The sequence below is a fragment of the Calidris pugnax genome, unplaced genomic scaffold (genome assembly GCF_001431845.1).
Source record: "Calidris pugnax isolate Ruff unplaced genomic scaffold, ASM143184v1 scaffold19, whole genome shotgun sequence".
In the NCBI taxonomy this organism is placed as follows: domain Eukaryota; kingdom Metazoa; phylum Chordata; class Aves; order Charadriiformes; family Scolopacidae; genus Calidris; species Calidris pugnax.
In genome coordinates, this window is record NW_015090775.1 from 4,535,662 (window position 1) to 4,560,511 (window position 24,850).

The 24,850-nt window shown below is 47.0% G+C and overlaps 1 long non-coding RNA gene across 2 annotated transcripts; it reads right to left on the reverse strand.

Moving 5' to 3' along the window:
- Nucleotides 1–4,656: 4,656 nt before the first annotated feature.
- Nucleotides 4,657–21,164, reverse strand: LOC106890442. Of its 2 annotated transcripts, XR_001412524.1 has the most exons (4): nucleotides 21,093–21,164; nucleotides 18,558–20,942; nucleotides 7,405–7,602; nucleotides 7,228–7,283 (listed from the first exon to the last, which is right to left on the reverse strand). It is a non-coding gene; the product is annotated as an uncharacterized LOC106890442 (long non-coding RNA). The 2 variants fall into 2 exon arrangements; XR_001412525.1 differs by lacking the exons at nucleotides 7,228–7,283; nucleotides 7,405–7,602 and adding an exon at nucleotides 4,657–4,912.
- Nucleotides 21,165–24,850: the final 3,686 nt, after the last annotated feature.

Sequence of the window (24,850 nt, forward strand, 5' to 3'; positions counted from 1 at the left end):
CTGGGGAGGCCCCATCTGGAGCACTGGGACCAGTTCTGGGCTCCCCAGTTCCAGAAGGACAGGGAGGGGGGACAGCAAAGGGCTACAAAGATGATGAGGGGCCTGGAGCATCTTTCTTACAAGGAGAGGCTGAGGGACTTGGGTCTTTATAGTCTGGAGAAGAGAAGGCTGAGGGGGATATGATCAATGCTTGTAAATCATAGAATCATAGAATGGTCTAGGTTGGAAGAGACCCTTGGGATCATGGAGTCCAACCATCTCCCCTACTCTACAAAGTCCTCCCCTACACCATGTCCCTCAGCACTGCATCTAAACGGCCCTTAAACACAGCCAGGGATGGTGACTCCACCCCCTCCCTGGGCAGCCTGTTCCAATGCCCGACCACTCTTTCGGTGAAAAATTCTTTCCTAATGTTCAATCTAAACCTCCCCTGTTGGAGCTTGAAGCCATTCCCTCTCGTTCTGTCACTAATTACCTGTGAGAAGAGACCAGCACCAACCTCTCTACAGTGTCCTTTCACGAAGTTGTAGAGAGTGATGAGGTCTCCCCTCAGCCTCCTCTTCCTCATACTAAATACTTAAAGGGTGGGTGTCAGGAGGATGGGGCCGGTCTTTGTTCAGTGGTGCCCAGGGACAGGACAAGATGGAACAGGCACAAACTTGAACATAAGAAGTTCCACCTCAACATGAGGAGGAACTTCTTTGCTGTGAGGGTGGCAGAGCCCTGGCAGAGGCTGCCCAGGGAGGTGGTGGAGTCTCCTTCTCTGGAGACATTCAAACCCACCTGGACACGTTCCTGTGGGACCTGCTCTGGGTGGACCTGCTTTGGCAGGGGGTTGGTCTGGATGATCTCCAGAGGTCCCTTCCAACCCCATAGCATTCTGTGATTCTGTGATCAGTAGTTTTCTGTTTAAAGTCAAGCACTGGTTCAGTGAATCCAACTCAAAGATAACCGGAGCTTGTTTCATAAAACTGACAAATTAATCGGTGTGAAATGTATTGGCAAACAGCACGGTTATTCATGTGCCTCAGCAGTTTCCTTATTAGGTAAAACAAGCTTTTGACTGTTCTCCCAGGGCATACGATAAAGCTGCAAAATAGGCTGTTATAAAGTGAGCCTGCGCGGCTCGCGTACCTCAGCTTCTGTGACAAATGCAAATTAGTATCTTGAATCCAAGGTCAAAGTCTAATCATCAAAATGACAACAGCTCGCTTGCTGACTGGCTTCTCTTAGATGTAAGCCTTGCCATCTATTGCTAGCTTGTCCTGGGCTGCTGGGGGTTTGCAGAGGGCAGGGACCACTGGCTGCCCTTCTGAGGAGTTCCCTAGAAAGTTACGCTGCAAATTCTGCCCAGCAGATGCAAAAGAAAGCAGCACGTGATCAGAATCTTCCTATGGAAAAGGAAAGCACCACACATTAAAATAGAAAGATTAGAAGCTCATAAAACAAAAGGGTGGCGTAGGGCTCCAGATATATCATGTTCCAAATGGTCTTTCACAGTTGGCTCTGCTCCTTGGAACCACTGAATCATTTCCTACTTGGACACGTTTGGAAATGTCAGCTTTTTCCAATTCAGTTCTATCTGGTTGCATCAACTGAAAATTCAGAGTGGCTCAGTGACAAAGTCTGGTAAAGACAGTCGCATAGAAGCATGTCAATGAATCCATTGTCCTAGCAGAATTAACCCTGTTTAAACAGCACCACCCCCTGTCCTGAGAAATGCAGGAATAAAAATTAAAGGGAGGTCCTATTGCAGGAAAAAAGTGTCCCTTTTTAAATCTGAATTAATTTTCAGCAACTAATCCAAGCTTGGGTAACTCTTTAAACCTTGAGAAGCTGTTATAATGGGAGGGGATGTACTAAGACCTGTTAGTTCCAAAATACTTATTGAAGTTGGTGTCTGAGCCACTTTCTTGGGCTCTCAGGATTAAAGCCTGCAGCCTTTATATAAGAATTTCAAATTTCACTGAGAAATTCTTTAGATAGTATTCTATTATTAAATAGATAAAACAAATCTGTAATGTGAGTTAAAGTCTTGATAAGGAAAAAGTTGTTACATATAACACGAAAGCTGCAATCATACCCAGACATAGAAATGTTTCATTGGGCGTTAAGAGCCAGCTTCCAAGGCACATGATGGAGGGTGGTGGGTGGAAACTTTCCTAAACTTAATGAAACAGAAAATCCATCTTTCCTCTGACGTCAGGGCAGAGACTGTCACAGGAAGAACCTGGCAGAGTTACCTATGGACCTGCCTGCATGGGACAAAGCCGAGGAGCAGTGTCTGTAGACCAGGATGTTTCATCACAGGAGCTGGGGCTTTTGCTTTCTCCTCCTCTTGTTCAACTGCAGGTGACACTGTTTGGGCACCTTACGATGACTCGTGAAGTAAAAGATTATTTCTATGCTTGAGACTTATGGAAATAACTAAGTGCAGGAGATGAGGCTGCTCTGTGCCTCTGGCCTTGACGAAATGGGGTGATAAAACAAGAAAACATGCTGGATTAAGCATGTGTCCAGAGGGTTAATTTTGACACTGGAATCTTGGTATCAGCTGCCAGATCAAAGGAGATGAGCGTGATGGTGATGTTTCAAGGCAACAACAGGCAATGAATCTGGTTAAGGGTCTAGAGCACAAGTCTCATGAGGAGAGGCTGAGGGAGCTGGGGGTGTTCAGCCTGGAGAAAAGGAGGCTGAGGGGAGACCTTCTCACTCTCTCCAACTCCCTGAAAGGAGAGTGTACCCGGGAGGGGTTGGTCTCTTCTTCCAATAACATGTGTTATGACAAGATGAAACGGCTTCAAGTTGCACCAGGGGTTTAGAGTGGATATTAGGAGAAATTTCGTCACTGAGAGGGTTATCAGCACTGGACCAGGCTGCCCAGGGAAGGGGCTAACATGGGTTATGACAAGATGAAACGGCTTCAAGTTGCACCAGGGGTTTAGAGTGGATATTAGGAGAAATTTCATCACTGAGAGGGTTATCAGCACTGGACCAGGCTGCCCAGGGAAGGGGTTGAGTCCCCATCCCGGCAGTATTTGAAAGACGTGTAGACGTGACTCTGAGGGACATGGCTTAGTGGTGGACTTAGCAGCGTTAGGTTAATAGTTGGACTCAATGATCTTAAAGGCCTTTTCCAACCTAAATGGTTATATGATTCTATGTTGTTGAACTGGCAGCTACCAATTACTTCCTCCCCTTGATCTGAAAAATGTCGAGGTCCCTGATTTCACATGTCTCCAGCCTGACTGCAGACTAGTGCTAGGAGAATCATAGAATCACAGAATCATAGAATCATTGAGGTTGGAAGAGACCCTTGGGATCATCGAGTCCAACCATCTCCCCTACTCTACAAAGTCCTCCCCTACACCATGTCCCTCAGCACTGCATCTAAACGGCCCTTAAACACATCCAGGGACGGTGACTCCACCCCCTCCCTGGGCAGCCTGTTCCAATGCCCGACCACTCTTTGGGTGAAAAATTCCTTCCTAATGTTCAATCTAAACCTCCTCTGTTGGAGCTTGAAGCCATTCCCTCTCGTTCTGTCACTAATTACCTGTGAGGGAGAACTAAAAGGGATGGTGAGACTGCTTTACATACACCCTTACAGCCAGTCCTAAACACAGGAGATTTCCTGGCCCAAGCTGTGATCTGATGGTGGGAGTTCATTCAGCGCATAAATCTGGGATGATTTTAAGACACCACCAGACAGTCCCTACCTCAGGAAAACCCCTGTGCCAGCTGGCAGAGCCACCCTGGCCAGCAGCACCTGCACAGGCATCAGCTCTTCTGAGCCACAGCTCTGAACTTACACGTCCATGTTACGTGGGCAATAGACAAAGCGTGATGTGCTTGATGGTTTTGGAGTGCAGACAATTAATACTGGAAAACTTTGTCAGTGCCCCTGTGGTTTGTGTGGTCCCTGGGGCAGCACTGTGTGCCTGCTCACACCAGCCAACCCTCCATGGTGCTCCCAGGCTACCCCAGCAGCTGGTGGATGGACTTCACATGTGGCTGTCCTGCCACCTTCTGCCTCCCTCCCCTTCCACATCAACACCAGCCGAAGAGCTCCATGGTGGCCAACACCGCTGTCATATAAGCCTAGGATGTGAGATGCTCTTTGGGACTTTGAGTGTCTGTTTGATGCTGCTAGTACAGACTAGGGGGAAAACATCTTGATACGAATTAGAATCACAGAATGCTATGGGGTTGGAAGGGACCTCTGGAGATCATCTAGTCCAACCCCCTGCTAGAGGGGAAATTGATGCAACCAGACCAATCTGGGTGGTCCACCAGAGCAGGTTGCACAAGAACATGTCCAGGTGGGTTTGAATGTCTCCAGAGAAGGAGACTCCACCACCCCCCTGGGCAGCCTCTGCCAGGGCTCTGCCACCCTCACAGCAAAGAAGTTCCTCCTCATGTTGAGGTGGAACTTCTTCAATGTTCAAGTTTGTGCCCATTTCCTCTTGTCCTGTCCCTGGGCACCACTGAAAAAAGACCAGCCTCGTCCTCTTGACACCCTCCCTTGAAGTATTTATAAGCACTGATCAGATCCCCCCTCAGTCTTCTCTTCTCCAGGCTAAAAAGCCCCAAGTCCCTCAGCCTCTCCTCCTAAGACAGGTGCTCCAGGCCCCTCATCATCTTCATAGCCCGCCAAGTGAATTATTTCTAATGTGTTTTTAAATGCTTTTTTAAATGAAGCTGCTCCATTTCTCTAGGATCTCTACATTGTGAGGGGACTGTCTCACCACGCAGAGGGTTAACCATCTCACTGGCTGCAGTGGGAGTGAAAACAACTTGGCCACAAAGCAGCGTCCATGAACACATAATTTCCGACGTGACATTTATTCTCTCTCCATATCATGTTTGCTCTTTGCAGACATTCATTTGTAAAGATTTTCTTCTTCTCTTCCTGAAAAAAAATGGAGTTTTATGAGTAAAACAATCAGTGAAGGTGGCCAGGGTGCTACTATCCCCTTTAAACCATCAAAAATACAACATAAGCCGAAATTCTAAAATGCACAGGTCCTTTCTGTTTGCTATCTATTATTTGTATTCATTGTCAACAGTTCATCAGTTCTAGCCTGTTTTCCCACATCAAAAAGCTTGTTTTTCATGCATCCAGCCCCGCAGTACAAAAATAGTATGATCAATGACCTCAATACAATGAAAATAACCCACTTTAAATGGCCTGTTTGCATACAGTCCACAAGCTGAAAACTTCACATCTCATTTATGCAAAAAATAAAAACCAAACTCAACAGCATTTCAGGTAAGTGAAATTTATCCTCAAATAGAAGTGAATTTTTTCTTACTGTTTTGAGTAAGGTATTTGAACGAATTCTCGCAAGTAACAAATACACTGGCAGAAATTGGGATGAGTTTGTAAACAGCCCACAAAGAGGAAAAATTGCGTTCTTCTGATAACATATCCATCTTCATAAATATTGTAGCTCGTCCTATGTAACCAGGAGCTGTTTGTGAGCATTCCTCAAAGTGATGAATGGCATCTCACCATTTCCTTCTCTCTTTCTGATGATCTGTTATAATGACAGCAGCTTTTATCATAGCTCTGTTTGTGAGAGCCCCTTGCTTTCTTGCTTTCTTCCTTCTTTTACTATAAAAACTCTCAAAGGAAGCCTTTGTATGTCAGGAGAAGCCAAATTAACATAATATGCAGCACCTATAAATAGTTCCTTCAAATTAGACAAAACCTTGAAGTGATATTTCTTTGCTTTTTTTTTTTTCCCTACTGCAAGTAAAAGATACAATCTCCTATAATATTTTTTTTCCTTTACAAAACATAATTTTTGTTGTTCTGATTCAATGCTTTTATTCAGCCACAGGTGAAAAATAGTCAGCTCCCCGTTAATGGATTTTGAGTCTGTGCAAAAAAAGATCTTGTTAGAAATGTGGCATGTAGTACTGGCAAATTAATTACCAAGGACAATGAAAAAATTGCCCCAAGGACAGATACTGGGAAAATTGGGGTTTTTTTTATAAGCTGAGTTTCTAAATTTTTTTTTTCAACCTTTTTGAGAATTGCTTCCGGGTGTACAGAAATTAAATAGGCAAGAGCTCATAAGCTGAGAAGCATTAAGACAAAGATATTTAAACTGATGACTGGTATGAGGACGATAAATGAGTGTTAGTCACTATTTTCACACTTTAAGGCTCATGTGGTGAAATTATCAGAGATTTAACCCAAACAAAATTATTGTTTTGGGGTTTTTTTTTCACACGTTGCTCAGCCAAAGTGTGGAATTCCTGGAAGAAGAATTCCTTAGTGTTTTAAGTGTTAAATCCCTGAAGTGTTTTAACACGACAGTCTGGAGATCACCAGTACCTCAGAGATTTCACAGTGCTGAGGGGTGACACTAACTGGCTGTATCCCCTATTTCTTATATTTTTCCTCTTGGATGTGGTTGTAGAGAGGTGTCGAGGTTACCCTGAGCCAACGCAGTGGTTGCTACCACCTCAAATGTCTGGTGGTCATCACCCGGGTTTCATTCTGGAGGCGCAGACCTGGCAGTACCTGGTACTTCTGGGGATGGTGTGTAGGTGTGACAGCCCTGCCCCGCGCATCCTCCTCCCTCAGAATCGTAGTGGTTGGAAGGGACCTCAGAGATCATCGAGTCCAACCACAAAAAAAAAAAAAAAAACCAAACAAAAACAAACCAACCAAAAAAAAACAACCCACAAAAAACACAAACCACCACCCACCACCTAAACACACAACAACAACCACCAAACCAAAACCCATCACCCACCCACACAGTACCCCACCACAAACCAGTAATCTTGGGCACTAGAGCATGCCCTGAAGAACCATGTCTACACGTTTCTTAAATACCTCCAGGGATGGTGACTCCACCACCTCCCTGGGCAGTCCATTCCAATGCCTGACAACCCTTTCAGTAAAGAAATGTTTCCTAATATCCAACCTGAACTTCCCCTGGCGTAACTTGAAGCCATTACCCCTTGTCCTATCGTCTGTAGCTTGGAAGAAGAGACCGACCCCCGTCTCTCTACACCCTCCTTTCAGGTACTTGTACAGAGCGAGAAGGTCTCCCCTCAGCCTCCTCTTCTCCAGGCTGAACAACCCCAGCTCCCTCAGCCTCTCCTCGTAAGACTTGTGCTCCAGACCCCTCACCAGCTTCGTTGCCCTTCTCTGGACCCGCTCCAGCACCTCAATGTCCCTCTTGTGGTGAGGGGCCCAAAACTGGACACAGTACTCGAGGTGGGGTCTCACCAGTGCCCTCGGGACAGCCTGGCTGGGAAATCTGCGGGGAAAAAAACAAACCAAAAAAAATTAACGCTGCTTGTTGACTGAGGGCAGTTGCCATTGAGTTGTCAGCAGTGCAAACAGCAGTCATTGCCAGGAGGCACCAGGTCCAGCTGTACCTGGCCCGTGTGCCGCTCGCCGTCTGCCGCGCTGGGGATGGAGGAGGCTCGGGGTTCTGCTCTGGCAGATGCTGGGGCTCTTCTGCCTGATCTTCATTTGTTTGGGGCTTTCCTCTAAGGACCAAGTGGTGCAAAATGGTTTAAAAATTATCCCCGCGAACTACACAGGCCCTTGTCAGTACGAGTTGCTTACCGCTGCTAAAGAAAGAAGAAATGGCTGGTATTACCAAGCACAGCTTTTCAAAACCTGCAGAGGAACACACCAATTCTTCAAAAATATTTCGTCTTTTTTCTTTCTGATTTCTTTTAACACTCAGGAACTTAATGAACTTACTTCCTTTTTTTCTTTTTTTTTTTTTTTTCTCTCCAATTTTAAGGACCAATAATTTAGTTTTTAAAGAAAAAGCTCAGCTTCTCAGAATCACATGACTCTGGTGACTGAGCAGTGGGAAAAAAATGAAATATCACAAGATGCATAATTAAATCACAGGCATCCTTCAGTTTCCTGCGATTTTGTCCTGGAATGTTTTCCTGATCTCAAAAGCAGCTAACATTTTAATCCTGGCTAGGGAAAGGCAATCACCCCTAATCTAATTTAATTTAATTTAGGGCTTGCAATGAAGCTAACTCATGACCAAACTGTTTGCTTTTTAATTCCATGGCAGCATAATCCATTGCTGTATCATGGGCAAATTACCGATCCCAGCTCATGTATAAATATAGAATTTATTTACATAAAGCATAGACTAAAGTATCAAACAGCTACTCAAAGAATATCTCTTTTGCTCAAATTAAGAATAGCATGCGCACAGAAGAAATGCTGTGAAAACTATTATTTCAAACTATTAGGGCCCCTCAATATATGTTTTTTGAAGACAGGCAATAGCTGGAGAAGTGTGAAACAAGCTCTTTTTCCAGCCGAGCTCACTGTTTCCTGAGACAACTCCATCTACATTAATTATAAGTTCCCCTTCCCCATAACAATCACTTCTTGAAGAGGAAGTTACAAAACTAAAATAGCTTTGAACGTTTTGCATGATGGAAATTTCTTTTAACGCTTCCGCTCCTGTAACCAAACACAATGGCTTAAATGCAACAGAGAAAAGTTCTTGAAATAGGTTTGCAGTACAGGTTTAGAAATTCCTTTAATTTGACGGTCAGTTCCCAGAAATCACAGGGTGAGCCTTTCCATTTTCTTTTTTACAGCTTAAGGTTGTTTTTTTTTTCTTTTTTTTTTCTTTTTTTTTTTTTTTTTTTTGAGCCTTTCCATTTTCTTTTTTACAGCTTAAGGTTGTTTTTTTTTTCTTTTTTTTTTCTTTTTTTTTTTTTATTCTGTTGCCAAGCCTTTATTTCCAGGAGTTTAGCTCCTCTTTGTTCAGTGAGCCATTCTGGCCGCCCGGGAAGGCCTCCCACGTGGCCGGGCTGCCTCTGTTCTCCCCACGCTTTCCAGATCTCAGTGCTCTTTGTGCCCGGGCCAGCGAGCTCCGGTCGGGGCTTTATCTGCCATAATCACCTTGCCCATTTACACATCCCTCCAATAAAACCTCTGGCAGCTTCTTTTCTGGAAGGCGCAGGCCCAGCCTGAGAGAACACGAGTTCACCCATTCGCTGCTCTCTCAGCTCTCTGGAACGTTCCAGCACCTTGCCTTGCAGTAATTTATTGATTTTTTTTTCTCTCATGGATGTAAATAAAATTTTAACCCAATATTCTTTCCGAGTCTCTGATAGCTGGGGGAAGGATAACTTTGAGGAGAATGGGCTTTTGGTAATTTTGGAGCACTGTGTCCAGTTCTGGGCTCCCCAGTTCCAGAAGGACAGGGAACTGCTGGAGAGGGGACAGCAGAGGCTACAGAGATGATGAGGGGCCTGGAGCATCTCCCTTATGAGGAGAGGCTGAGGGACTTGGGGCTTTTTAGTCTGAAGAAGGGAAGACTGAGGGGGGATCTGATCAACACCTATAAATATTTAAAGGATGGGTCCCCACCAGAGTAGCTCCTCCATCACCTGTGAAGGGCTGTGGTTCCCTGAAGTGCAGAGCACCACCAGGCTTGTTGCTCGCCGTGGTTACGTTGAGAACATCACACAGTGTGTTCTCACTTTGGCAATGACAGAATCACAGACTTGGATATTTTTAGCCTGGAAAAGATTGAGGGGGGATCTGATCAATGCCCATAAACACTTAAAGGGAGGGTGTCAGGAGGATGGGGTCAGTCTTTTTTCAGTGGTGCCCAGGGACAGGACAAGAGGAAATGGGCACAAACTTGAACATAAGAAGTTCCACCCAAACATGAGGAGGAACTTCTTTGCTGTGAGGGTGGCAGAGCCCTGGCAGAGGCTGCCCAGGGAGGTGGTGGGGTCTCCTTCTCTGGAGACATTCAAACCCACCTGGACACGTTCCTGTGGGACCTGCTCTGGGTGGACCTGCTTTGGCAGGGGGTTGGACTGGATGATCTCCAGAGGTCCCTTCCAACCCCATGTGATCCTGTAATTGCCAAAGCGAGAAAATGCAGTGTGATGTTCTCAACATAACCACAGTGAGCAACAAGCCTGGTGGTGCTCTGCACCCAGTGCCATCCAGCTTCAGGGAACCACAGCCCTTCACAGGGGACGGAGGAGTTACTCTGGTGGGGACAGGCTTCTTCCCACATAGTTCCTACCAACTCATTCTGCTCTCTAGGGAACTTAACAGCAAAACTCCATTTGGTTTCAGTAGTAACTGCTTGTAAAATCCCACCCTGCTGCAAGGCAGAGGGGGATGTGGGAGAAAGTGAGGCAGCCATTTTCTACATGAAGAAGGAAGGGAAGCTAAAGGAAAATTTTAGCTCTAGTTTTAAGGGAAATTGAAGCAGGCAACATGAATGTAGCAGGGTGTCCATTGATAGAGTAACTCATGTCAATAAAGGCATGAGTGCATGCACTGCACCAAGTCTCTAAAGTGTTTTTCTTACATAATTAAATACACAAGTGCAATTAAAAGCCAGAATTATCAAGCCTAGTCCATATTAAAGTGCGACTTGATTCAACTGCCTGTGTACCAGGCCATGTAGAAAACACCCATTTGAAAGCTCACCAACAGCTTATAGCACAATACGCTTGAATAAAGAAAACAAAGTGATTTATCAGATGAGGACAGGAATGCTTTTAACTCCCCTAAATATCTCTCATTGTCAAACAGGAGGGCTTCAGCTCACCTGCAGCTAAACCAGTCTCTCTGGGATCCTTTTATATGCGTGGGAAGAAATCTCAGCTTAAATACATTCACTTTTAGAGGAAATAAATATCTGCCCAGAAGTGAGTATCTTTCCTTTAAATATAAATGGAGCTAGGATAAATGGTTCAGAGTTGGATGTATGTATTTTGAATGACTGTCTCTGATTATGGTGTTCCAGCTGTGTCCCATAAAAGTAGACATCTTTATTTTTTAAATATTTTTTAAATAAGGAGATCTAATGAGGTTGATGTTTTGCATGAGAAATGTGTAATTTCAGCCTCCTTTTAAAAACAGAGGTCCTCAGAAGTTTTTATACCTATAACTGGCAAAACCAGCTTGTTTGTACAGAATTTATTCATTTTACATTCCACCTAGGAAAACACAGTATCTATAGGCTATTTAGAAACGAAACACAAATGGGAAGTTAGTTCTCTAAGTTTATATGTTATAACTTAAATCCATAAAATGTTCTCTGTACTGAAATGCAAGTGACCAAATATGGAATCAGGAATCTTACACAAGCTTCCACCTGTTTGCTACAGCCAGAAAAAACCCCAAGTGGTCTGATCTTCAGTGCCTCTTCACCCAGTGCCTGGGGAAAACACAACTCTCTTCCTTCTGTCTACTCCAACAGCTGCCGTGGGATGTAGGTAGGATCAAAGAATCACCGAATGATATGGGGTTGGAAGGGACCTCTGGAGATCATCCAGTCCAACCCCCTGCCAGAGCAGGTCCACCCAGAGCAGGTCCCACAGGAACGTGTCCAGGTGGGTTTGAATGTCTCCAGAGAAGGAGACTCCACCACCTCCCTGGGCAGCCCCTTCCAGGGCTCTGCCACCCTCACAGCAAAGAAGTTCCTCCTCATGTTTAGGTGGAACTTCTTATGTTCAAGTTTGTGCCCATTTCCTCTTGTCCTGTCCCTGGGCACCACTGAAAAAAGACCAGCCCCATCCTCTTGACACCCTCCCTTTAGTATTTATAGGTTGTGATCAGAACCGCCCCCCCCGGGCCTTCTCTTCTCCAGGCTAAAAAGACCCAAGTCCCTCAGCCTCTCCTCATAAGAGGAAAGTCCCTTAATCATCTCTGTAGCCTCTGCTGTACCCTCTCCAGCAGCTCCCTGTCCTTCTGGAACTGGGGAGCCCAGAACTGGACCCAGTGCTCCAGATGGGGCCTCCCCAGGGCAGAGCAGAGGGGCAGGATGACCTCCCTCCACCTGCTGCTCACACTCTTCCTGATGCCCCCCAGGATGCCATTGGCCTTCTTGGCCACAAGGGCCCATTGCTGGCTCGTGGTCATCCTGTAGTCCACCAGGACTCCCAGGTCTTTTTCCTCAGAGATGCTGCCAAGGATTATGCCTCCTGTGAGGGAAATGAGCTGGTGGTTCAAAGCACCACCAGTCCTTTCACATCAGGCTCAGGACCTCAGCCAGCTGGTGCCCAGGGCAGGGATTCTCACCGGTGTCCCCCCAGTGCAAGTCTCCTCGCTCCACTCACAGCTCCCTGGCTCGTGCCTCCTTCCCCGATTTCCTGCAGAACATCTGGCAGCACCTTCTCCTGACTCATCATGGAGTCCATTCCCATCCTCATGCCTTCTTGCTCCTGTTTAGCCTGAAATACTTTCGTGTTTACTAAAAACTTCCTGCAGTGTCTTTATGAGTCTAGATAAAATATATGCTTAATAAATGTAAAAATGCCAGTAAATGGTAAAACAGTATTTATAACTGGGCTACTGACCAATCGCTAAAGAGCCAAACATTGAGTTACAGCGCTGTGTTGCCGCTTTACAAGCGACACGGCGTCTGAACAAAGAAATCAATATGTCACAATTTTGAATTACTCTGCACCTTTTAATTTCCAGAGATCATCTTGCATCAGATCTTGACATGCATCACTGGGTCAGACACGAGATGGGCCCCGTGATGACCGCTGGTTCCTGTCTGACAGGGCTCAGTGTGCTACACACACATCCCTACAGCAGCTCCTTCAGATCCCTGCCACCACACGTTAGTCACCCTTGGATAGAAGCTAAGGTGCCACAGACCTGAAAACAGGCAATTCAGTGCAGATAATCTGCCCCACCAAGGTCAAGGAAGGGGGCGAATTCCAACTCCTCCAATGTGGACATGGGATGAGGTTTCATATGGCCAAGTGCCAGGTCCTGCCCTTGGGCCACACCAACCCCTCCAATACAGGCTGGAGCTGCCTGGCAGAAAAGGCCCTGGGGGTATTGGTCGCCTGTTGGCTGAACAGGAGCCAGCAGTGTGCCCAGGTGGCCAAGAAGGCCACCAGCATCCTGGCCTGTGTCAGGAGCAGCGTGGCCAGCAGGAGCAGGGCAGGGATGGTGCCTCTGGACCAGGCACTGGTGAGGCCTCACCTCCAGGGCTGGGTTCAGTTCTGGGCCCCTCACTACAGGAAGGACATTGAGGGGCTGGAGCGTGTCCAGAGGAGAGCCACCAAGCTGGGGAGGGGTCTGGAGAACAAGTCACACGAGGAGAGGCTGAGGGAACTGGGCATGTTGAGTTTGGAGAAGAGGAGGCTGAGGGGAGACCTCCTTGCCCTCTCCAACTCCCTGAAAGGAGGGTGTAGAGAGGGGGGGGTTGGCCTCTTCTCCCAAGGGAATCATGACAGGAGCAGAGGAAATGGTCTGAAGTTGGGGCAGGGGAGGTTTAGATGAGATCTGAGGAAGAATGACTTTCCTGAGAGGGTGGTCAGGCCCTGGAAGGGCCTGCCCAGGGAGGTGGTGGAGTCACCATCCCTGGAGGGATTTAAGAAGGGAGTAGACGTGGCACTTCAGGGCATGCTCTAGTGCCCAGGATTGTTGGGTTGTGTCTGTTTGTGGGGTTTTTGTTGGTTTTTCTTTTGTTTGTTTGTTTTTTGTGGTTGGACTTGATGATCTCAAAGGTTCCTTCCAACCATGAAGATTCTGTGAATTCTGTAACTGAATTTGCACTCTCAATCTCATCCATGGTTAAAACATTTTTTTTTTTTTTTTTCTCCCCAAAACTATTGCACCATACGCACTACTGAAAAGTGAGTCACACAAAAAGGAAAAAAGTGGTGCAGAACCTGATGCAGCATCTCTCCCCAAGGACAATGGGGCAGTTCAGAGAGGTGCTGCTGTCACCTTGCTACCACCTGTGTTCCCTTCAGGTCAGCTGTCAGCAGGATTCATTCAGTTTTTCATGACCATACCCAACAGTTATCAATAAAATCACATATTGCTTGCTTGTTAAATTCTCGGTTTGCTCTTAAGCACAGCCAAAGCCGAGCCTGAGTACATCTGGAAAGCCTGAATAAATTTTCTCCAGCTGCAGGTTTCAAGTGACAATTCCTTGCTTTACAATCGCTTTTTACACACACTCAGCTATTCGGTCAAACGCATACTCATGCAATATGCAAACGCCAAATTAAAGGCGAAGGATTTTTAATGTGGGTATTTAAAATGCACATCTCCTCAGCACGTGATAATGGTACGCTGAGCATCAGCATTCCCCTTGGCTGAAAATACCTTCATCCTCCCTTCCCTCTGCCCTTGGGGCTCCGCACATCCTTGCATGCCAGCGGGCTGTCCCCCCCACACTGAGCCCCCCTGCTCCCCACACACCCCCTCACCACCTCAGAGCCTCTGTCCTCACCCGCTCCCTCCTACTCTCCCCTTTGGGTCTTCCTCCCAAACACTGATATGTTTTTATATTCATAGAACCACAGAACGGTTAGAGCTGGGAGGGACCTTAGAGATCATCAAGTTCCCTGGGCAGGGACACCTCCCACCAGACCAGGTTGCTCCAAGCCCCATCCAGCCTGGCCTTGAACCCCTCCAGGGATGGGGCAGCCACAGCTTCTCTGGGCAACCTCTTCCAGTGCCTCACCACCCTAATTCCTTCAGATCTGATGGTGATGCCGACACCGTTGAATAAAGAAGACTCAGAAAGGGTGTACGTAAACCATACACTTTACCAGCTTAGTCTGTTTAGCTGGTCTCATTAACTTTGGGGCATTTCTTACAGCTCCTCACACAGAAGGTCCCTAAATAAGTCCTACGGGTTTTACAGCCCCCAAGATTAAAAATAAGGTTGATCAATATATAAGAAGAAAATGACCATGTGCTGCAGAAAGTCTCACCTAGGAGCTAGGTACTGAGTGCCTGCTCTGAAAATAATGCTAAATATAAGAGTATTTATTGATCCTTTGTGTTCAGATGGCATTCTCTTTTCCCAGGCTACATTTGGTCTTCCCCTCTAGTAGACCTTTATTGTCTCCTGCCAGGCCATTGAAAGCACTGGATAATAATAAACGAAAACGAGCTTTCTCTGATAGTACGGTAATTGAGAGGGAGACAAATACCTAAGTGGCTATCTGAGGGCCAGAAGAGAGATTCTGGCTCACCCAGCACACATATTTTGCAAGAATGGCAGTATATTTGCAGAGCCTAATGAAAGTGAGCCAGGAGTGCAATACGATGAGCAAGGCCTGTCACCGAGGCACGGGGTGCCACAGCACTTACTGAAACGGAGAAGGTAACATTTAAAAAAAAAATAATGTTATTTTTAATGAATGCATGAATCATGGAGGAGATCATATTGACATACCAAAGGACTGCGCTGCAGGGATAGAGTCCTGTACCTCGTGCTACCTTGTTTAGAGAGAAGACAGAGAGACGAGCCCAAGTGATGATCTGCTGGGAGAGGGGAGAGGTCCCAGCTCCCTCCCTTGGCCCCCTCCTGCCACCTCTCCCACCCGCTGGCCACAGCACAGCCTGGCCCAGGGTTCTCCCCCACTCCTGACACCAGAGACGGGCTGTGCTGCCTACGGGTTATCCCAGCCCCACTCCCACCACCATCTTTCACAGAATCACAGAATCTTCTAGGTTGGAAGGGACCTTAAAGATCATCTTGTCCAACCATCAACCTAACTGACAAAAATAGACACCCACACAACAAACAAGGAGCATCATCACTAAACCATACCTCCCAGCACTACATCAACCCGTCTTTTGAACACCTCCAGGGATGGTGCCTCAACCACCTCCCTGGGCAGCCCATTCCAATGCCTGATAACCCTTTCAGTGAAAAAATTTTTCCTAATATCCAGCCTGAACCTCCCCTGGCGCAACTTGAGGCCATTTCCTCTTGTCCTGTCGCCTGTGACTTGAGAAAAGAGACCGACCCCCATCTCTCTACACCCACCTTTCAGGTAGTTGTAGAGAGCAAGAAGGTCTCCCCTCAGCCTCCTCTTCTCCAGGCTGAATAACCCCAGCTCCCTCAGCCTCTCCTCATAAGACTTATTCTCCAGACCCCTCACCATCTTTGTCGCCCTTCTCTGGACCCGCTCCAGCACCTCAATGTCTTTTTTATGGTAGGGGGCCCAAAACTGGACACAGTACTCAAGGTGAGGCCTCACCAGTGCCGAGTACAGGGGGACAATCACCTCTCAGTCCCTACTCCCCACGCTGCTCCTGACACAGGCCAGGATGCTGGTGGCTTTCTTGGCCACCTGGGCACACTGCTGGCTCATGTTCAGCCCACAGTCGACCAACACCCCCAGGTCCTTTTCTGCCAGGCAGCTCCAGCCACTCTGCCCCCAGCGCTGCAGGGGGTTGGTGTGACCGAAGTGCAGGACTTGGCACTTGGCCTTGTTGAACCTCATCCCGTTGGTCTCGGCCCATTGATTTTTCCCACCCCAGCAGGACAGCAATGCTCAGGTGCCAGCTGAGCTGGCTCTCTCACATGAATCCCACCACGTTTTGGCCCATTTTGAGCTCCAGTGTACAACCAGTATCACTCAGACAGAAAACTACTTCAGTAACAATTTAATTCCCATGGCCTTATCAGCATTAATTTCACAACACTGCGAACAGCTCAAGAAGTACCTGATGATAGAACGTGGAAAACACAGGATTCGCAATGGATATTTTCTATGGAGCATTCAAGAGTTTTTGCTGCAGAAGATAACAGCAAGAATCACCGAATGCTATGGGGTTGGAAGGGACCTCTGGAGATCATCCAGTCCAACCCCCTGCCAGAGCAGGTCCACCCAGAGCAGGTCCCACAGGAACGTGTCCAGGTGGGTTTGGGATGTCTCCAGAGAAGGAGACTCCACCACCCCCCTGGGCAGCCTCTGCCAGGGCTCTGCCACCCTCACAGCAAAGAAGTTCCTCCTCATGTTGAGGTGGAACTTCTTCAATGTTCAAGTTTGTGCCCATTTCCTCTTGTCCTGTCCCTGGGCACCACTGAACAAAGACTGACCCATCCTCTTGACACCCACCCTTGAAGTATTTATAAGCATTGATCAGACCCCCCCTCAGCCTTCTGTTCTCCAGACTAAAAAGCCCCAAGTCCCTCAGCCTCTCCTCATCAGGGAGATGCTCCAGGCCCCTCATCATCTCTCTAGCCCTCTGCTGTACCCTCTCCAGCAGTTCCCCGTTCTTCTTGAACTGGGGAGCCCAGAATTTGTGAGAACAGATTTAGGCTGCAATCTGGGCAGTTATATTTTAACTCTGTTTAATGAGGTTAATAGCTTTTACTCAGTTTAAGGCAGAGGTGCTTTCTTCCTTCCTCCAAACCCCTCAACACCATGAATTTATGAGCTCCATATCACTTTTGTTGTTTTGTTCTGTACCTATGAAGTAGTCTATCCCCATATATCAGCATATAATGCTTCCTCATTTTTTTTTCTTTACTGTACTCTGTGTGAATTTCAACAAAGAATACCCCAAAAAATGGCTTTAGCTTTTTTGAGTGCACTGTGATCTCAAGAAGCCAGTTTGGAGCTGGGCTGTCAGGCCACCATCCTGGATCAAACTCAATAGATCATCTGCCCATCCCAAGATTAGGCCCTCGTACACCGTCCCTTTTTGTTCTTCTTCCCAGTAATCCCTCCTATTTGCTTACATCATGCATTAATTTATTTTCCTAAATTGTGTCTACCAATTCATAGAATCATAGAATTGCCCAGGCCAGAAGGGACCTCCAAAGGTCATCTAGTCCGACCTCCCCACAGTCAGCAGGGACACCCCCAACTAGACCAGGTTGCCCAGGGCCTCGTCGAGCCTCTCCTTGAATATCTCCAGGGATGGGGCCTCAACCACCTCCCTGGGCAACCTCTTCCAGTGCTCCACCACCCTCACAGTGAAGAACCCCCTCCTAATCTCCAATCTAAATCTGTTCCCCTCCAGCTTGAAGCCATTTCCCCTCGTCCTGTCACTGCAGGCCTTTCTAAACAGGCTCTCCCCAGCCTTCCTGTAGGCCCCCTTCAGGTACTGGAAGGCTGCTATTAGGTCTCCCCGGAATTCCCATAAGCATAAACGATGCTGACTGACCACTGCAGCCCCTCAGGTGTATCATTAAGGATGACTCTCAACTCCACGATGGCCCCTCGTTTCTCTAGCTGAGCGTTTCATACCCACACTTCAACAGACATGCGATTCCAAATCGGGTTTTTCCACAGATTAGCAGCCGGACACACTGTGCCACACTCACTGATGGAAAGAAGTGTTTAGCCTGACGTAATTACCTCCCCCATCATCGACACCGCCTGATGAGAACCCATCCATTACGTGACATCTCTGGAGGCATATTCTCCCTTCAGCCGTGCAGGCATTTTGGGAGCCGCTGGGAGCCGTGCCGTCGGGCTGCACGCTGATCTGTGACCAGCAAACGCTGCTCCAACTGCTTTTGTCAGTGCTGATTTACTCGCCTTGTTTGTTTGCTTGGGGTTTTAATAACAGTATTAGAAGTCTTTGCTCCGGATGTATTTGACATCGTGCCATTGGCCCGTTAGGATTTGGTTGAGTGTTGTGCGTTATTTTTTAATTTGCATTCACAGCATGCTCTGTAATAACTCGCTCTGAATTCGAGCAATGGATGCTGCGAATTTGTACTAACAGCAGCGCTGATTTGTGCAATGTGTAGGAAAAAAAAATATCTTTGCAGGAGAATACTTACCGCTTCGTGGCCTTTAGCACAGGAGATCAGAGTTTCCGCATAACAACAGAGACTCCTCTTAGCAAATTGTTCCTGGGTTAATCGCGACGGGAAGGATTTCAGCTTGGATGGAAATCACTGACACAAGCTGCTGCCGATGCCAAAAGTTTACACGGTTTCAAAAAGCAATTAGACATAATCACAGAAGAGAAAAATCCATGAAAGGCGTCTAAACACACCGATAGCTGTGGTTCAGAAATGCCCTCAGCCGTTGATTGCTGGGAGCTGAGAAAGGATCCCAGGGCCGGCTCACCCACGGCACAGCTCCTCCCCAGGAGCCTGCCATGGGCACTGCCTGCAGAACACCCTGTCCCAGTCTGACCCAACACGGCCTCTCTCACGGCGTTGCATTAAGAAGCCACGCTGACAGCATTTAGGAAGAAGAAATGGGAAAAAAAAAAAAAAAAAAGATCTCTCCATTCAGGTTCACAGTTTGCAAGTTTCCAGGGTTTCTGTGTTAAAATCCTCTAATTGTATCTAATTAGAATTCAGATCCTCTTCCCCTCGTCGCCTTCCTTAGGAAGAGGCTGCACCACAACCACGGGCACTTCAATGCCCACGGTGCCCTTAATTGGCTGAAGCCTTGCCCAGCGGCTGGCAGGAGAGCACTCGTTTTCAGGAGTTACTGGCCTCAAGTTTGCTTATGCTACAAGATGCATTTTTGGCAATGAATGTTTCTCTGCTGTGGGTCAGGATCACAATTGCTAAAGGGGAGAAGCTGGCTACTTGGTTAAACCACATAGAGGAATCTGGTGAAGGAAACACAATACATTACTCGGATAAATAAAAGCCATTGCCAGTTTACAACAGTGGGGAAAAAACATCTTTAAGGACATTCTCGTTAGAGTGCAAGAGCTCTCAATGTGTTAGAAATCAGGAAAGGAAGGCAAGAGACCAGCACAGCTGAGTCAAGAGCTGCTGGTCACACTAAAGAGCAAGAAGGAAACACACAGGCAGTGGAAGAAGGGACAGGTATCCTGGGAGGAATAAAGGGACACTGCCTGGTTGTGTAGGGATGGGATCAGGAAGGTCAAGGTGCAGCTGGAGCTGAACGTGGAAGGGACACAAAGAGGGGGTTCCACAGGTACGTCATCCAGAAAAGGAAGGTGAAAGAAAGCGTAACCCCCTGATGAGAAAGACTGACAAACTGGTAACCATGGACTAGGAAAAGGCTGAGGGACTCAACAACTTTTTTGCCTCAGTCTTTACTGGCAACCTCTCTCCCCACACCTCTCGAGGGGATGGACCACAAGACAGGGACTGGAAGAGCAAAGTCCCTCCTGCTCCAAGAGATGAGGTTTGCAACCACCTGAGGAACCTCAGCATAAGTCTATGGGACCTGATTAGATACATCCCAGAGTCCTGACAGATTGGCCAAGCCACTCTCCATGATATTTGAGAAGTCATGGCAGTCAGGTGAAGTCCCTGGTGACTGGAAAAAGGGAAAAACTGCACTCATTTTTTAAAAAGCATAGGAGAGACTCCTAGGGCCTATCAACATGTCAGCCTCACCTGAAAGCTGTGCTAAGGCACACGGAGGACAGGGAGGCGATTCAAGACAGCCAGCATGGCTTCACCAAGGGCAAGTCCTGCCTGACCAACCTAGTGGCCTTCTATGATGGAGCGGCTACATCAGAGGACAAGGGAAGACCTAGGGACATCATCTGTCTGGACCTCTGTAAGGCCCCAACATCCTGCTCTCTAAACTGGAGGGATACGGATTTGATGGGTGGACTGTTCAGTGGATGAGGAATTGGCTGGATGGTTGCATCCAGAAGGTAGTTGTCAACAACTCACTATTCAGATGAAGACTGGTGACAAGCAGCGTTCCTCACAGGTCCATACTGGGACCTGTACTGTTTAATATCTTTATCATAGACAGTGGGATTGAGAGCACCCTCAGAAAGTTTGCAGATGAAACCAAGCTGAGTGGTGGGCTTGACATGCCTGAGGGACAGGATGCCACCCATAGGGACCTGGACAAGCTCAATAAGTGAGCCCATATGAACAAGGGCCAAGTGCAGGGTCCTGCTCTGGGCTGGGGCAACCCCCAGTATCAAGACAGACTCAGGGATGAAGGGATTGAGACCAACCCTGCTGAGAAGGACTTGGGGCTACTGGTAGATGAAGAGCTGGACATTAGCTAAAAATGTGCGCTCTCAGTGCTGAAAAGCCACATCCTGGGCTGCATCAAGAGAAGTGTGGCCAGTGGGTTGAGGGAGGTGACTGCACCCCTCTACTCTGCTCTGGTGAGACCCCCAGCCGAGCCCCCAGCACAGGAAAGGCATGGACCTGTTGAAATGGGTCCGGAGGAGGGTCGTGAAGATGATGAAAGGACTGGAGCACCTCTTCTATGAGGACAGGTGAGGGAGGTGACTGCACCCCTCTACTCTGCTCTGGTGAGACCCCCAGCCGAGCCCCCAGCACAGGAAAGGCATGGACCTGTTGAAATGGGTCCGGAGGAGGGTCGTGAAGATGATGAAAGGACTGGAGCACCTCTTCTATGAGGACAGGCTGAGAGAGTTGGAGTTGCTCTGCCTGGAGAAGGGAAGGCTCCGGGGAGATGTTATAGCAGCCTTCCAGTACTTAAAGGGGGCCTACAGGAAAGGTGGGGACAGACTTTTTAGCAGAGCCTATTACAATAGGATGAGGGGAAATGGTTTTAAACTAAAAGACAGTAGATTTAGACTAGATAGAAAGAAGACATTTTTTACGCTGAGGGTGGAGAAGCACTGGAATAGGTTGCCCAGAGAGGTTGTAGATGCCCCCTCCCTGGAAACATTCAAGGTCAGGTTGGACAGGGCCCTGAGCAACATGATCTAGTTGAAGATGTCCCTGCTCAACTCAGGGGATGTTTGACTAGATGACCTTTAAAGGTCCCTTCCAACCCAAACCCTATGATTGATTTTGTGCACAAGAGGCAAGTCATGCCATAAACATGACACCTTATAAGACGCTTGGCATCTTGAAGACTTCTCCATGTCCCCTGACTTTTTTCACCTTGACTTTCTCTGAAGAGTGAATAGCACCTTACATGATGAGCTGTCACTGGCACACTTGATGAACATCTCAAAACTGGGGTACACCTAACTGCTTTTGAACACCTAATACTTCAGCTAGTTTTATGTAGACCTCAACAAATTGTTTGCTGGCTGAATGTAGTTATTTGGTTATTATTTTAATAAAGCTGAATTTTTAAGTTACAGGACACTCAATCCTGTCCTTAAGAAATAATGAAAAACATTAAGGCAAGACTGAAAAAGTGTAGCAGCAACAGCCACAAGGCTATTACTGAGCTTGGTTTTAATTTATTTTCTTTTAGTAGCAGGTACAGGAACGCACTGCTTTTTGCCATTTTCCTTTTGTGAAATGATCTGGACAACTTGATGTCCTAGAGTTTGGCAGACAACACCTCAGCTCTTGCTGTTTATCATTATTTAAACTATGTCACCCAAAACTGTGGGTGGAAATAAATGAAAAGGTTATGAAATGAACCAATTACTTTCTCCCAGTTTGAAACACAGATGTTTTGGTTTCATGTGTCTGTTGGAGGCTTTTTTTTTTTTTGCTAAAAGCACTCACAGTAATGACCGCACTAGAAATACCAAAACAGTTGCCTTGCACTAAAATCCCACTCTGGGAACACTCATGCTTTGCCACAACATGGGACTCCAGTTTCACTAAATCTCTTTTCCACCTTTCTCTTCCTCCTAATTGTACCAGTCATCTCCTCTCCTATTTGCAATAGCTAATATCCCTATGACAGCCATTGCTTAGATGAGAAGGCAGCATTAGGAAAGCATTTAATGAACATTAATTGCTTCTTAATATGATTTAGCTGCTGGAAATAAGGCAGCTAAGCCAGCTCCATGTGACCAGCAGCCCTACAGGCACCAGCATCAGACTCCTTTTGAGATGCAATCCTGTGGACATGGGCGGGGGGGGGGGAAGGAGTGGGAAAGCAGCCGTTCACAGATGACACCCAAGGCTACACTTTACTTTTCCAAATTAGCAACTAAGTAGGGTTGTAGGAACTCGGCAACAAAGTCATCATGGCACCACCTGGCTGATTAGTGATCTCTTCCTTCTGCGCAAGCCAGCAATTATCAGTTCCCACTGACTTTGGAAGCTAATGGGAATCAGAGGCTGGGGGATGCTGCCAAGATGCAGCAGCTTCCAGCTGTCAGGAGGACAGCACGGGACACACGCTTGGTGCACACTGTCTGCTCTTTGTCTTTTCCTGTGTGGCATCTTGGGCACCCATGACTTTACCATTTTGACCCTCTGCATTGTGTCACCTGTCATCACCGCTTCTGACATGGCAACACGATGCAGGAGAAACTTCACCTCCAAATCCAGCATCCCTAAATTTGAATCCCAGTTTACCATTGATTCTCGGCTCACCCTTTAGTTAGGTCACTTAACCTCTCTACTAAGCTGCTCTGCCAGGAAATTAAGGCTGGTAACACCTAGAGATACTGTCACAATCAATAAGTGTTTGTAAAAGTTGTTGATAAAACAACAAGCACCAAGTGTCAAGTCTAATTCAAACAGATACAGTTTATAGTCTCCCCATTTTATTTGCAAGAACTTTAATATGACACAAAGATTAACCTTCTGATCTGGGAAAAAAAAAAATCTCTACTGATATTATAGACCGGTGTTGGCAGCAGATCTCTAACTTGAAATACGATGTCCTCACTGACATCACTAAATTTCCCATGGATTAGCTGACAGCAATACTTCAGGACTCATGGGAAAACTGTATTGCAGAGGAGAAAAAAAAAATAAAATCATGTTCTGGACTGTTAATTCTCAGTCTTCTTTCATTCAGAGCTGAAATAGAATACCACTAGACTTTCTAAACTGAAAGATTTACTTTTACATAGAGTATTTAAAGGATATTATGAAATCAAAGAGTGATTTGGGTTAGAAGGGACCTTAAATATCATCTAGTTTGAACTCCCCTGCCACAGGCAGGGATATCAACTAACGTGAGCTAGCACAAGGTAATACCTACTGACATAAGCAGAGCCTTCAGGTTTTACAGAGGTAACAGTGGGATTGACGTTTCTACTACCAGTGAACACATACATTCTTTTAAAAGCTTGACCTTTGCCCTCGACATGTTCATATACAGTATCAACTGGATGATAGGCCTGGAGCTGAAGATTTTTTGGAAATGGTGATGAAACATCTTCATGTTCAAGATATTTAGGATTCACAACACCCTCAGAACAGCAAACCTGTTTCAGGACTTCAGAAGTCTTAACACTGTCTTTGTGTTAAGCACTTCAAAGCCAAGAGGACAACGGAGCTGTGCTCAGGGGGGACTGTGCACTGAGCCCAGACTTGCTACCCCTCAGCAACACCACCAGCAACTGCTTCTAGCTCTGTCCCACCAGCACCCACAGCACTGCTCACTAGGGACATGAATAAGTATCCCAAAAAAAAAAAACAGAATCAAGGAATGGTTTATGTTGGAAGGGACTTAAAAGATCATCAAGTTCCAACCCCCCTGCCCTGGGCAGGGACACCTCCCACCAGACCAGGTTGCTCCAAGCCCCATCCAGCCTGGCCTTGAACCCCTCCTTCATGTTCAAGATATTTAGGATTCACAACACCCTCAGAACAGCAAACCTGTTTCAGGACTTCAGAAGTCTTAACACTGTCTTTGTGTTAAGCACTTCAAAGCCAAGAGGACAACGGAGCTGTGCTCAGGGGGGACTGTGCACTGAGCCCAGACTTGCTACCCCTCAGCAACACCACCAGCAACTGCTTCTAGCTCCGTCCCACCAGCACCCACAGCACTGCTCACTGGGGACATGAATAAGTATCCCAAAAAAAAAAAACAGAATCAAGGAATGGTTTATGTTGGAAGGAACTTAAAAGATCAAGTTCCAACCCCCCTGCCCTGGCAGAACAGCAAACCTGTTTCAGGACTTCAGAAGTCTTAACACTGTCTTTGTGTTAAGCACTTCAAAGCCAAGAGGACAACGGAGCTGTGCTCAGGGGGGACTGTGCACTGAGCCCAGACTTGCTACCCCTCAGCAACACCACCAGCAACTGCTTCTAGCTCCGTCCCACCAGCACCCACAGCACTGCTCACTGGGGACATGAATAAGTATCCCAAAAAAAAAAAACAGAATCAAGGAATGGTTTATGTTGGAAGGAACTTAAAAGATCAAGTTCCAACCCCCCTGCCCTGGGCAGGGACACCTCCCACCAGACCAGGTTGCTCCAAGCCCCATCCA